A 12,048-nucleotide genomic window follows, 5' to 3' on the forward strand; every position below is an offset into this window, starting at 1 on the left:
GGGGACAGGGACAGGGACCCAAAGCTCTGAGGGGAGAGAGACCTCCACCTGTCGGAGGAGCAGCGGAGCAGCCTCTGTGTTTGGAGGGTAGAAATCAAGAGGTAATAGGAGAGACTGGAGATTGGGGCAGCTGGGATAGGAACCGGGCTTTATTTAAGGAGAATCTGCAGAGAAGAAGCAAGAGGTCTTAAGCAGTGTACTTTGATTCTCTTATGGGGATCTGGCTGAAATGGAGATAATCTGATAGCCAGAAAGCTGGTTACAGGTTACCGGGACTAATACCTAGCCAAAGCCTGGACTGGATGACAGCAGTCGGGGCGTCTAGAAGGAATGGGATTCAGGGATTCAGAGCCCTCCGTGCCAGAACGCTAACCGCCCACTTTGTACCCGAGCCCTTTGCCACAAGCCAGAACGAGTGGCTGTGCCCAGCAGCAACCGGCAGCAGAGACAGGCGGCACTCTGGGAAGAGTAATCCTGGGCAAGACCCAGCTCAGCCTAGCCTAGTGCCCCAGGGAGCAGGTGGGGCCGGGAGGTGCGGCTGGGAATAGGATGGTGGGGGAGGGTGACAGACTCGTCTGGGGCCGGGCTCTGTAGTCCAGGCAGGAAAGCTGGGGGAGGGTAGGCAGCCTTCCTGAGCCCCCCCATTGAGCCACAACTCAAGGGGTCACGTAGCAGAGGTTAAAACTCCTCCTTGATTTCAGAACACTCCTGAGCTGGAATTTGGCTTCATGCTTGTATTCACTTAGACTCAAGTCTGAAGACGTTCTAGAACAGACCCTACGGATCTCAGGAAGAGCACAGTTTATCTATCGTATCTAGGCCCACTGTTCCGTTAGTGGCCTTGCTGGGTACCCCAATTTATCATCCAATGGCATCCATCTTGACAAACCAAGCAGGGGGGGGGGAGTCCCGTGCAAAAGGCCAGTTTACACAGACACCCCCATATGTCCTTGTCCTTATCCCTTGAGGGGGTGATTCTGGAACATTCCCCTTTTGGCCCTCCAGATGGGAGACTGGACCCACTAGGTAGCTCCTGGCTCCCTGACCTCTAACTGTGCATTTCAGCAGCTCCTAGGCATGCCTACTGACATCAGGACCTCCCAAGCACCCAGTTTTGCTGCCTCTGTGGAGAGGGGGGGGTTCTCAACCCATCCCCCCACCAAAAACAGCCCCACAGGCGGGTGCATGAGTGTCTCTCGGGGTGGAGGGGTAGGCAGGAGCAGGCAGACAGACACACCTGCCTCATTCCTTTCTTCTTGTTCATCCTGGAGAGAACTGTAGGGGCTGGGTTCCCCTTCTTCCCTCCCAGCCTAAGGAGGAAGAGACGTGTGCTGGGGAAATTGGAGGATGGAGGGAGAGTGTCAGGCCCAGTAGCATCCACTACAGCATTAGTCTTGACCTCGCCCTCGGCCTTTCAGAGGTTGCGGAAGGAGACTGGAAGTGATCATTATAGGATGGAGTTTGGGAATAAGGCGGAATTAGCACACTGCAGAGCGGAGAGGAGGGCTGAACCGGGCAGGGGCCGGACACTGAACTAGAAGGGAGGTTCCAGTGGCAGAGTCTGAAGTGTGCTAGTGTGACCTGTGAAGTCGGGAAAGGGACAATACTATTTTCCCGCTAAGTTACCACTCAGTCTCACTGGGCTGGATCAGAAGCTGAGTCCCGGTACCAAGGCTGGGTCTCATAATAGCAGAGTGCCCCAAGGGACTCCATAAGGGTCCCTCAAGGGGAGGTGTAAAGGTGATGGAGGGAAGATGGGTGCTGGGCTTACGGACACTGGCTGAAGGGTGCCGTGGGAATGATAGCTGGGGGGAAATAAGTGGAAATGGGCTGAAACAAACTTAAATTTAGGGAGAAGGTGGACCTGAGAACCTGGGACTCACCGGAGGTGACCAGGGATCATTCCAAGGAAGAAAAGACCTCCCTTGTGCCCCTACACCTTTGACCTTTGACCTGAGGAAACAATAGATTATTTCAAGGGAGGTACTAAGTGGGGGTCTATCATCCCCCGAAGAGGGAGGTAGGGAACTCACAGCAAATGCTGTGTTAGTTCAGTCTGGTGGACTGAAGGGGACAGTGCTGGGGTTAACGGTCGGTGGGGAAGAAACAGCTCGCTGGGATGTGATGAGAACCCAAACATCTGGCTTTTCAGTTGCCCAAGGGGACCTAAAGGGGAAGGGCATTCAAAGACCAGCTTGCCTGCTGCGGAGTCCCTGGGTGAGAAGCAAGGTCAAGGCCACCCGTCATTCCGGAGCTCCCTCCCTCTCTATCTTCTGAATTAATGCGCCCCCAACTAGCCTCTGGCAGGGGGCCTTCCACTCTGGAGAGTGGCCAGGCCCCAGCCTCAGCACCCCCCCTCCCTCCCCACCCCCCTCTCATGTGGTTGCCGGCAGCTGCTTGCGGTCGCCCCATCCCTTGCGCTCAAGGCACGGGGACTTTCCAACAGGGGAAAAAATGACTTAATGAGAGTGGGAGCCGGGGGCGGGAGGGACAGGTCCCTGTAATCACAGCTCCACTGTGGGGCCTGCGTACCTCCCGGTCCTTCCCCAGCTTCCTGCTGCCAGCACCCGCCTTGGGTTTGTGTTGGGGGAGGGGGATAGGTTGGCGACACGGAGATCCCTTTTCAGGTGCCAGGTTCCCTAGGACCTTTGGGCTGCCTTTTCCTTCTGTGCATCTGAGGACGGAACCTGGGACACCCCAGGATCCCTCTTTGATCCAATCCAGAGTCATTTGCTGGTGAATTAGAAGAGTAAGGGGTACCGGAGAGAACCCTTTGCTGTTTCGAGACTGCGCACTTCGCAATGTCCCCGGTTGCTATGGCAACCAGGGCAGCCGAGGTGTGTCCCCGGGCCTGGGAGGTACCCCCCCTCCTTTCTCGCCGCCCGCGGGGCCAGGCCCCGCTGCTGTGGTGCGCGGGGGTGGGGGTGTGCCGTTACCATGGCAAGGGTGAGCTAGGAGGGCACATTCTTCCCCAGGGTGGGAGCGCCCTGGGGACACGAGAAGGGGGATGACGGGGGCGGCAGAAAGGGGAGCAGAGGATGGTCAGAACAAGGGAGGAGTCTCGGGCAAGATGAAGTAGGGTTTCTGAGGTTGGGGCGGGAGGGTTTGGAATCTGTCCTCTCCCCTACTCCAGTTCTTCTGAGGTGTCCCTCTCTCCCGCACACTTGTTGGGGTTTACAGCCTCTATTTCTAAGAAAGGGACTTCCAATAACCAACTAAAACCCCTTTTGGCTATTCTATGTCGAATCCGTGGAACTAAGAGGCTTGTCCCACTCCATTCCCAGTAGCGTTGAAGCCTGTACTGCTATCCACGGCCCTGAAATTAAGCCCCTCGCCGGTCCCTGCGCCACCCGCCTAGGCTTCTGCCTGACCCTGTCCGCTGCCAATTGCAGCTTTGCCCAGCAGGATTACCTAGGAGAGGCCAGGGGTTTGGAACATTAGGCAAATAAAGAAGGTGGGATCCCGGGGGTGTCCTTGACCCCCCAGGTCCTCATCTAGAGTTTCAAGCTTCTCTCTCTCTCTCTCTCTCTCTCTCTCTCTCTCTCTCTCTCTCTCTCTCTCTCTCTCTCTCTCTCTCTCTGTTGCAACGTCTGGGGTCCAAGGCTGTGTGTACTTAAAAAGTTCAAGGCCCTTAAGGCCTATTCTTTTTTCCACCGCAGGCTGCCGTGTGGGTCTCTTCTGGCTCCACGCCCTGACCGATGGACTCAGCTTGGTGTTGCTGAGCCAACCACAGGGCAGCCTCCAGCAAGTAACTAATGTTTTGTGGAATTCACAAAACGGCGCCCCCTTTGGGCAAGAGGGTTCCCCTTTTCTGTCCGGGGAAGGAAAGCAATCAGGAAATCTGCAGAGGATCGACATTGGAGAGTATTGCCACCACCCTGTCCCCTGCCGTTCCTTCATGATCTTCCCTGCGGGTTAGTCTGCAAGGGCTCGAGTAAAGCTTCGCGCCTCCCGCAGTCCAGCTCCTCACATCTGGCGGGCAGCTGGGAACCGCCCACCACAAACTACTGAGCACACGGCGCCCTCTGTTGGTGCTGAGTGGCGACGCACCAGGGCCTGTGCCGTGTGCCTCTGCGGCAGAAGATCCAGGGTTTCGCTCCTGATCTGTGGGTCTTGAGTTCCACTCATTCCACGTCCTTTGCTTGCGGGGAAAACTCCACCCTCTGGTTCGCTTACCTCCAAAATCGTACTCTACTGGCCTTTAGCTTCCTGCCTGACACGACCGGTTTTTGCTGATCCTCTGTTCTGCGTGCACGTGTGCCTAAAACCCAGTCTAGTGACCTAGCTTCTCGGGACCTCACAAGGTCACAAGCTCTGACTTCAGGTTCTGAGATCTGTCGTTCTATGCCCCACGATCACTCCGGGCTTAACGTAAAAGTCCTAAATCAGGAACATGGTTACACAAATACATTTACTCAGTGGAATTCCTTGCCGTGTCCTTTAAAATGGGGTGGTTGAAGAATAGTGTCTGCCATTTAGTGATTTAGTATTTGCTCTATACTGGGAAAGGATACATTAACAAAAAAATAGCACGGGACAAGGTTGCTCTTGTAAGAAAATCCAACAGGCATCCAAGAGCTGAATTATTTTGGATGAGGGACTATAAGTGGTTTAAAATTTGTTCACTCTTGTGTGCATTTTTCATTTGTGTTAAATGAGCCTATTTTCCTTGATCAAATGTTCCATATACTGAGTGCTTTGATTCAAAAGTCAGAATCGCATTATAGTTTTCAAAAGGTGGTAAGATACTCTAGAGGCAGAGGCAGGGAGATCTCTATGAGTTCAAGCCTGACTGGTTTAAATAGCTATGCAGCCTAGGTCAGTCAACACTACATAGAGAGATCTTGTTTAAAAAATAAGGGGGGGGTTTAAAACTTAAAAAAATGAATTATCTGTGTGTGCAGTGACCCACAGAGACAGGAAGGGCATCAGTTCCTAGAAGCTGGAGTTACAGGCAGTTGAAACCTGCCCAGCAGGGGTGCTGGGACCCCAACCCAGATCCCCTGAAAGAGAAGAACTTGCCCCTAACAACCGAGATCTCCAGTCTCACATCGTGTTATCATAATATACCAGATTTTGAAAAGAGTCCTTGTAAAACTAGGTATTGGGAGACCAGAACTTCTGATAAGAACTAGTGTGTCCAACCTGGTGGCAGTGGAGGCAGAAGTTCAAGGCCAGCCTGGTCTACAGGGTGAGTTTCAGGACAGCCAGGGCTGTTGCACAGATAAACCCTATCTTGAAAAACAACCAACCAACCGATCAACCAACACACAAACAAAAAACTATTATGATTATGTTATTGGGATTTTCTTTTAAAAATCCCAAAGTTTGTGGGCCTGGAGAGGTGACTCTAGAGAACACTGGCTGCTCTTGCAGAGGACCTGGGTTCAGTTCCTAGAACCCACGCAAACATCTGTAACTCCCATTCCAGGGCATCTGACACTCTGTGTTGGCCTCTGTGGGCCCCAGACATGCACATGGTAAACATACATACATGCAATCAAGTATTTACACACATGAAATTTAAAATAATCTATTTTTGTGTGTGTGTGTGTGTTTTAGATAGGGTTTCTCTGTGTATCCCTGGCTATCTTGGGCCTCAATCTGTCGACCAGGCTGACCTTGAACTCAAAGACCCACCTGCCTCTGCCTTCCTATTTCTGGGATTAAAGGTGTGCGCCATCATCCCCAGCAAAAAGTTAAAAAGAAAAAAATCAATCCTAAGAGTTTGTAATGGGAATAGGTGTCTGATCTCAGAGAAACCGAAACCACCAAGTTGTTAGAGGGGTCCTTGTGGTGATTTGAATGAAATGCTCCCCCTAGGCATAGGGAGGGGCATGATTGGAGCAGTGGCCTTGTTAGAGGAAGTGTGCCACTGGGGGTGGGTTTTGAGGTTTCCAAAGTTCAAGCGGTTCTAGTGCCTTTCTTTTCTTGCTGTATGCAGATCTGAATGTAGAACTCTCAGCTACCTCCCTAGCACTGTGTCATGATGATAGCGGGCTAAACCTCTGAACTGTAAGCCAACCCCAATGAAATGTTTTCCATTAAGAGTTGCCATGATCTGGGTTGGAGAGATGGCTCGGCGATTAAGTGTACTGACTGCTCTTCCAGACGATTTGGGTTCAATTCCCAGCATTCACATGGCAACTGCAGTTTTAGGGGACCCGACATTGTCACACAGACATACATTCAGGCAAACCACCAAGTAAATAAAAATAAATAAATTAGAAGTAAATAAAAGAGTTGTAATGGTCATGTTGTCTTTTCATAGCAATCAAACCCTAACTAAGGTAGTCCTTGTGTCTGCACCTGGTTTCATCTGTGGGTGTGATGGTAGAATTGTCATTTTCCATTGCAAGACATGTATGAAGATACTGCCACAATGAACAATACAGACAACCGGCCGAAAGTCTAATACTTTCTTCTTGTTCTTCATCCTCCTCAGTCTGCACCGATGAGCATCAGCTGGTTTTGGACATCATCCCGCCTGGCCTTTCTCTCATTCTTCTCTCCCTCCATGACTGCTCCTTTCCACCTGCCTACACTGGCCACATACTGGGGATCGAATGCAGAACATCACAGATGCTAGGCAGGTGCTGTACTACTGAGCTACGTGGAACCATTGGAAAGATAAAGAAGCATCAGAAAGGTTGTGGAGAATGCTCTCCTCTGCTGAACCATGTGGAGAAATTGCCCACATGCAATCCTAACATCACTAGGGCTTTAAATATGTATGTATTTTACAAATACACTTTCTCCTTCTAACCCAATGTGATGCTCCCAATCAGGAAATTAGCGTTGCTGCATCAATACTGCCCAACTCCCAGCCCTTATTAGACATCAGGGCCAATGCTATCTCTTTGTAACAAAAGGATCTAGTCCAGAATCATTCATCACTAAATTTTACCTTCCCGGTGTCCTTCCACCTGACACAATTACAAAGTTTTACTTCCATGACCGGGACAATTTAGAAGATTACAGACCTGTTGCATTGTAGAGCGTTCCTCCGTGTGGATTTCTCTGTTGTTTCATCATGATTAGATGTGGGTTATGTGTCTTTGGTAACAATACTGCAGATGTTAAATCTTTCCCTTACTGCCCCATTATTTATTCTGATGCTTAAAATTCCCTAGATTTATTTGGTTCAGCTGCCAAGTTGGTTTCCGTGTCAGTAAAATCATTGAGCACTTCCTTGTTTTATGGCCTGGTATTTTCTCTGCCCCAGCCCTGACACCAGTCGTTTTAATAAACATCTTTCATTTCTCTCTATAGAAGATAAAGTGTAGAAACTGATATTTGCATTCTAGATAAACTTATTATTCTCAGGGTATTACTACCTCCAGACATCTCTGTGGACAGTGTTAGGAAAATATGTTTTAGTGTACAATCAACCATCTCTTGCCCGCTAACCTATCATCTATCCACCAATACAATGTAGCAGTCATCATGGACTGACATATCAATGTAGAAAAAAAATGGCTTCACCTTAAATCCACTCACAAAACACAATTTGTCTTCATTTTCTCTTTTTTCCCTTTGGCGTTCCTTTCTCTCTTCTTGCCACCGCCACTTCATCCACTCGCCTTGCAGACATTATCTTCTTCCATGCTGGACTTCAAGTGCCTCTGTCATCAAATGGTCCCCTTTGCCCACACACAGATACTGCAAATCTCCTGCTCCCACCTACATCATGACTGTTGAATGAAATGATTCAAAAAGAAAGGGGGCAAAGGCTGAAAACAATTCCACTCCCTTTTGGAGCTTTAGGGAAATTCCTTAATCCTTCTCTTTTCGTAAGTGGCATCCATTCCTCCAGATCTTTGTATTGAAAAATCCCTGGATTCATAGAGGCCTTTGTTTTGATGACATTTCACATCAAGTTAACCACAGTTCACTGTTTCCTGGCCTGCCTCTTCCCTCTATGTCAAAAACTCCACAAAAGCCCAAACTGCTCTCTCTCTCTCTCTCTCTCTCTCTCTCTCTCTTTCTGTCTCTCTCTGTCTCTGTCTCTGTCTCTCTCTGTGTGTAGGTTCTGTGTTTCTAATCTGAGGAATGGAATTGAGTACATAATAGATGTTTGAATAAGTGAATGAATAAATCAGCATCTGTGGAAATGACTGCTAATCCCTGTCTTTGGCCCAGCTCTAACCTTCCTAAGATTTCTCTTTGTTTCTTCTCTCTCTCTCTCTCTCTCTCTTTTTTTTCTCTCTCTCTCTTTCTCTCTCTCTCTCTCTCTCTCTCTCTCTCTCTCTCTCTTTCTTTCTTTCTTTTCTTGAAATTCTGCCTCCAGCCAAATGTTTTGTGGTGGGTGTATAGCACTCCAAAGCAAACTTTACTAATGCAAATTCATTATTTACATGTATATCTGTTCATCAAAGAACTGAGTCATTTTTTCTCTACTGCTTTTTTTTTAATGCCTGTCAGTTCCTGGTATATAGCATACACTTAATATCTGATGAATAAATGAATGCCTATCTCCTTCAAGCCAGTTCTCTGTAAATGGCTTATTTCTCCTTGTAACATCATCTTCCTACCTATCCTGTCTCAAAATTGCTGTCCACCTGCACCCTTCTCCTTTTTCCTTTCCATATTTATACCAGTGGTGTCCTGCTCCCAAGGTCAATGCTCTCCATACTCTCACACATCACGACTGCCTCCGTCTGTTCTCCCTCTTCGGTCCATGCCCATTAGAACTTTCTATTTTTCCCTTCTATAATGCTCATGTCATTTCCTCTCATTGATGTTTTCAATAGATATTTATTATATCTATTATATTTATATATATTATTTATATTTATTTATATATATTTATTATATCTATATTATAGACATATAATAGATATATGTCTGCCTCTTTATTGCAGACAACAGAAATGGACTCTGATCACTGACAAGGAAGAAGAGTTTCCTGAATGGTATTGAGTAACTCCCCGAATTGACAGGAAGCCTCGAATCAGGCTTGGGGGCTAGAGTTGTAATCCAGTTGGTAGAGTGTTTGCCTGGCACAGCGAAGCCCCTGGCTTGATCCTTAGCCCCACATAAAGCTGTGTATCGTGGTGCATGTCTGTAATGCCAGGCAGGATTTGGAAGGCAGAGGTAGGAAGATCAGAAGCTAAAGGTGATCCTGGGCTAGCCTGAGACTCCATCTTAAAAAACAAAAACAAAAAAATCAATCTCGAGAAGTAAGTAGGAGTTGAAAAATATCAGGTATCTGAAACTTCAACCAAATCCGGTCTCAGGAGGAGACAGGGTAGGGGGCTGTAGTCGCTTTGCTCTGAGGACTGCCCTTCATCAGCGACCACAGGGTAGGGGGCTGTAGCCACTGTGCTCTGAGGGCTGCGCCTCCAAGAGTTCCCTCAGCCCTGACACAGGCTACTGCTACTTCTAAGGAGAATTATGAAGTTTGATGGCTCAGTGAATCACTTTGTGAAGACCCATGGTGACCGAGCTTCATGCCAACGTATTGTCCACTGTTTTTTTTAAAAATTTATTTATTTACTTATTATGTATACAACAATCTGCCTGCATGCCCACTCGCCAGAAGAGGGCGCCAGTTCTCACTACAGATGGTTGTGAGCCACCATATGGTTGCTGGGAACTGAACTCAGGACCTCTGGAAGAGCAGCCGGTGCTCTTAACCACTGAGCCATCTCTCCAGCCCCTTGTCCACTGTTTGGGTCTGGGCTGATTCTAGGATTTGTGCCTATCTATAAGGTGGTGAGGTTGGATTCATTTTATTTCTCACTACCCTCACGACCTGGAACAAAATAACTTTTCTGGACCTTTTCTGGACTATAAAGTCACCCATCTCTCAGAATTTTTAATAATAATTTTTATTTATTTTTTCTCTCTCTGAGTGTAGGTCAGAGAACAACTTTGTGGAGTTGATTTTTTTCAACATTTATTTATTTACTTATTTATCTGCATATACAGCTTTATGCCAGAAGAGGGCATCAGATCCCACCATAGATTTTTGTGAGCATGACCATGTGGTTGCTGAGAATTGAGCTCTAGACCTTTAGGAAGAACAGCCATCTCTCCAGCCCTCTTATCTGGGCACCAAACACAGGTGTCAGGCTTGTATTGTGCAGCAGTAACTTTTACCCACTGTTACAACTCACCAATCCCTCTCCTGAAATTTTCTTTTTTAACTTTAACACTTTATGCAGATGGGTGTTTTGCCTATGTCTATGTCTGTATACCACTTGAGTGCCTGATGCCAGTATAGGCCAGAAGAGAGCACAAGATCCCCTGGAACTGGAATTGTAGACATTGTAAGCCATGGTGTGGGTGCTGGGAATTGAACCTGGGTCCTCTGCAAGAGTGGTTAATGCTCTTAACCTATATAAGCCACCATTCATACCGAATAATTTCTTCCAGCATTCTTTTTTAATTTTTTTAAAGGTTTATATTATTATTATTATTATTATTATCATTATCATTATCATTATCATTATGTATACAATATTCTGTCTGCAGGCCAGAAGAGGGCACCAGACCTCATTACAGATGGTTGTGAGCCACCATGTAGTTGCCGGGAACTGAACTCAGGACCTTTGGAAGAACAGGCAATGCTCTTAACCGCTGAGCCATCTCTGTAGCTCCCAGAATTCTTTTTAGAAAAGAATTCCAGGATGGTCACAAACTCAGTCTTCCTGTCCCAGTGTTGTGAGAACCAGAATTACAGGCAGAAGCTGCCGTATTCAGGTTAAGACTGCTTGGAGGATCAGTTATACCGAAAGACCTGTGCTAGTCTCCTGTGGTTATAGTCAGAATCCAGGTCTGTAGTATGTGGGACTCCTAAGGTCTCGACGTTTATGAAGAACATGATTTAGATAAATGTTTTCATTTATGGGAGCCCTGTTTCTATCAGAGTCACATGGGTTTAATGGCATCTGTGTAAGGGGCCTTCCTGACAAAGCTTTTTGGGGGGAGGGTGTGTGTGAGGGGGACGTCAGGCAACATCGCCTCCTCCTGGTGGAACTTCCAGATTCTTGAGTCAAGTCCTTTAAGTGCATGGTCGGGAATCTTTTGGACGTCCATATTTAGGGTCTTGGTTAATATTAAGCAGTCTTGTACTGTGGGCTGGGAGATGGTGGCAAACATCAGACTATAGGCGGGAACTGCAGCCCCCACTGCCACCCCTGAGAGCTCAACAGAAGAATGAGGCCTTGCTGGGGACAGGATGGGGCAGCAAGCACTAGACAAAGCAGATGGAAGAACCTTGCTTAGAATCCCATGAGACCGGGGATGGCCATGCTATCCTTAGTACCATCCCCAGGGGATGAGGTGAGAAAAAGTTCTTTAAAGGTTTTCTCACCTCCAGTGGAGAAAAGGACTCCAGGTAGGAGGAGGGGAGCATAGAACACAGGGCAGTCTCAGAGAGGCAGATATTGAAGTGGGTAGGACCTGGCTGGCAGCAGTCTTATCCACATGAAAGGGGGCTCCCCTGGACTACTTCCTACTGCAGGCAGGACACACAGGGAGATCTGGGCAGTTACAGGAGAGTGCACACTAAAGGATTCCAGTTAAATCCTACCAAGGCAGGCAGAACAAATTTCTAATAGACTAATAAACTTCTAATAGAAGGCAGGACGGTGGTGACCCTGGCAGGGGGAGGCATGACTAGAAGCGGGTGTGACCAGGCTCTGGAAACTGGTATTGCTATACATACTGTGTTCATTTTGAGAAAACTTAGACACCCTTAAGATTTGCATACTTTTCTGTATGTTATTTTAGTGACACTAATATATAATCGTTTGGGGAAAAGAAGACAGACAGACAGCCATGTCTCTATTCAAGGAAGGCCTCTGAAGTGACACCATATCTGAGAAGTAAGAGCTGAGTGGGTTGGAGGTGACGACCAGCTGGTGTCTGGCCCGAATTTTTTTTTTTTATTTCTTCCTCCATTCATTCACTTGTGGTTTTAGCACTTCCCACACCAAATACAACACGTTAAGGGAAGGAAAAAGAATTAATAGCTATAGTTGCCGTTTTTTGAAAGCTTACTATGAAATAAACATGGAGTGTTCATCGTACCCAATAGTT

Source organism: Myodes glareolus, chromosome 1 (genome assembly GCF_982192425.1).
Source record: "Myodes glareolus chromosome 1, mMyoGla1.1, whole genome shotgun sequence".
Lineage (NCBI taxonomy): Eukaryota > Metazoa > Chordata > Mammalia > Rodentia > Cricetidae > Myodes > Myodes glareolus.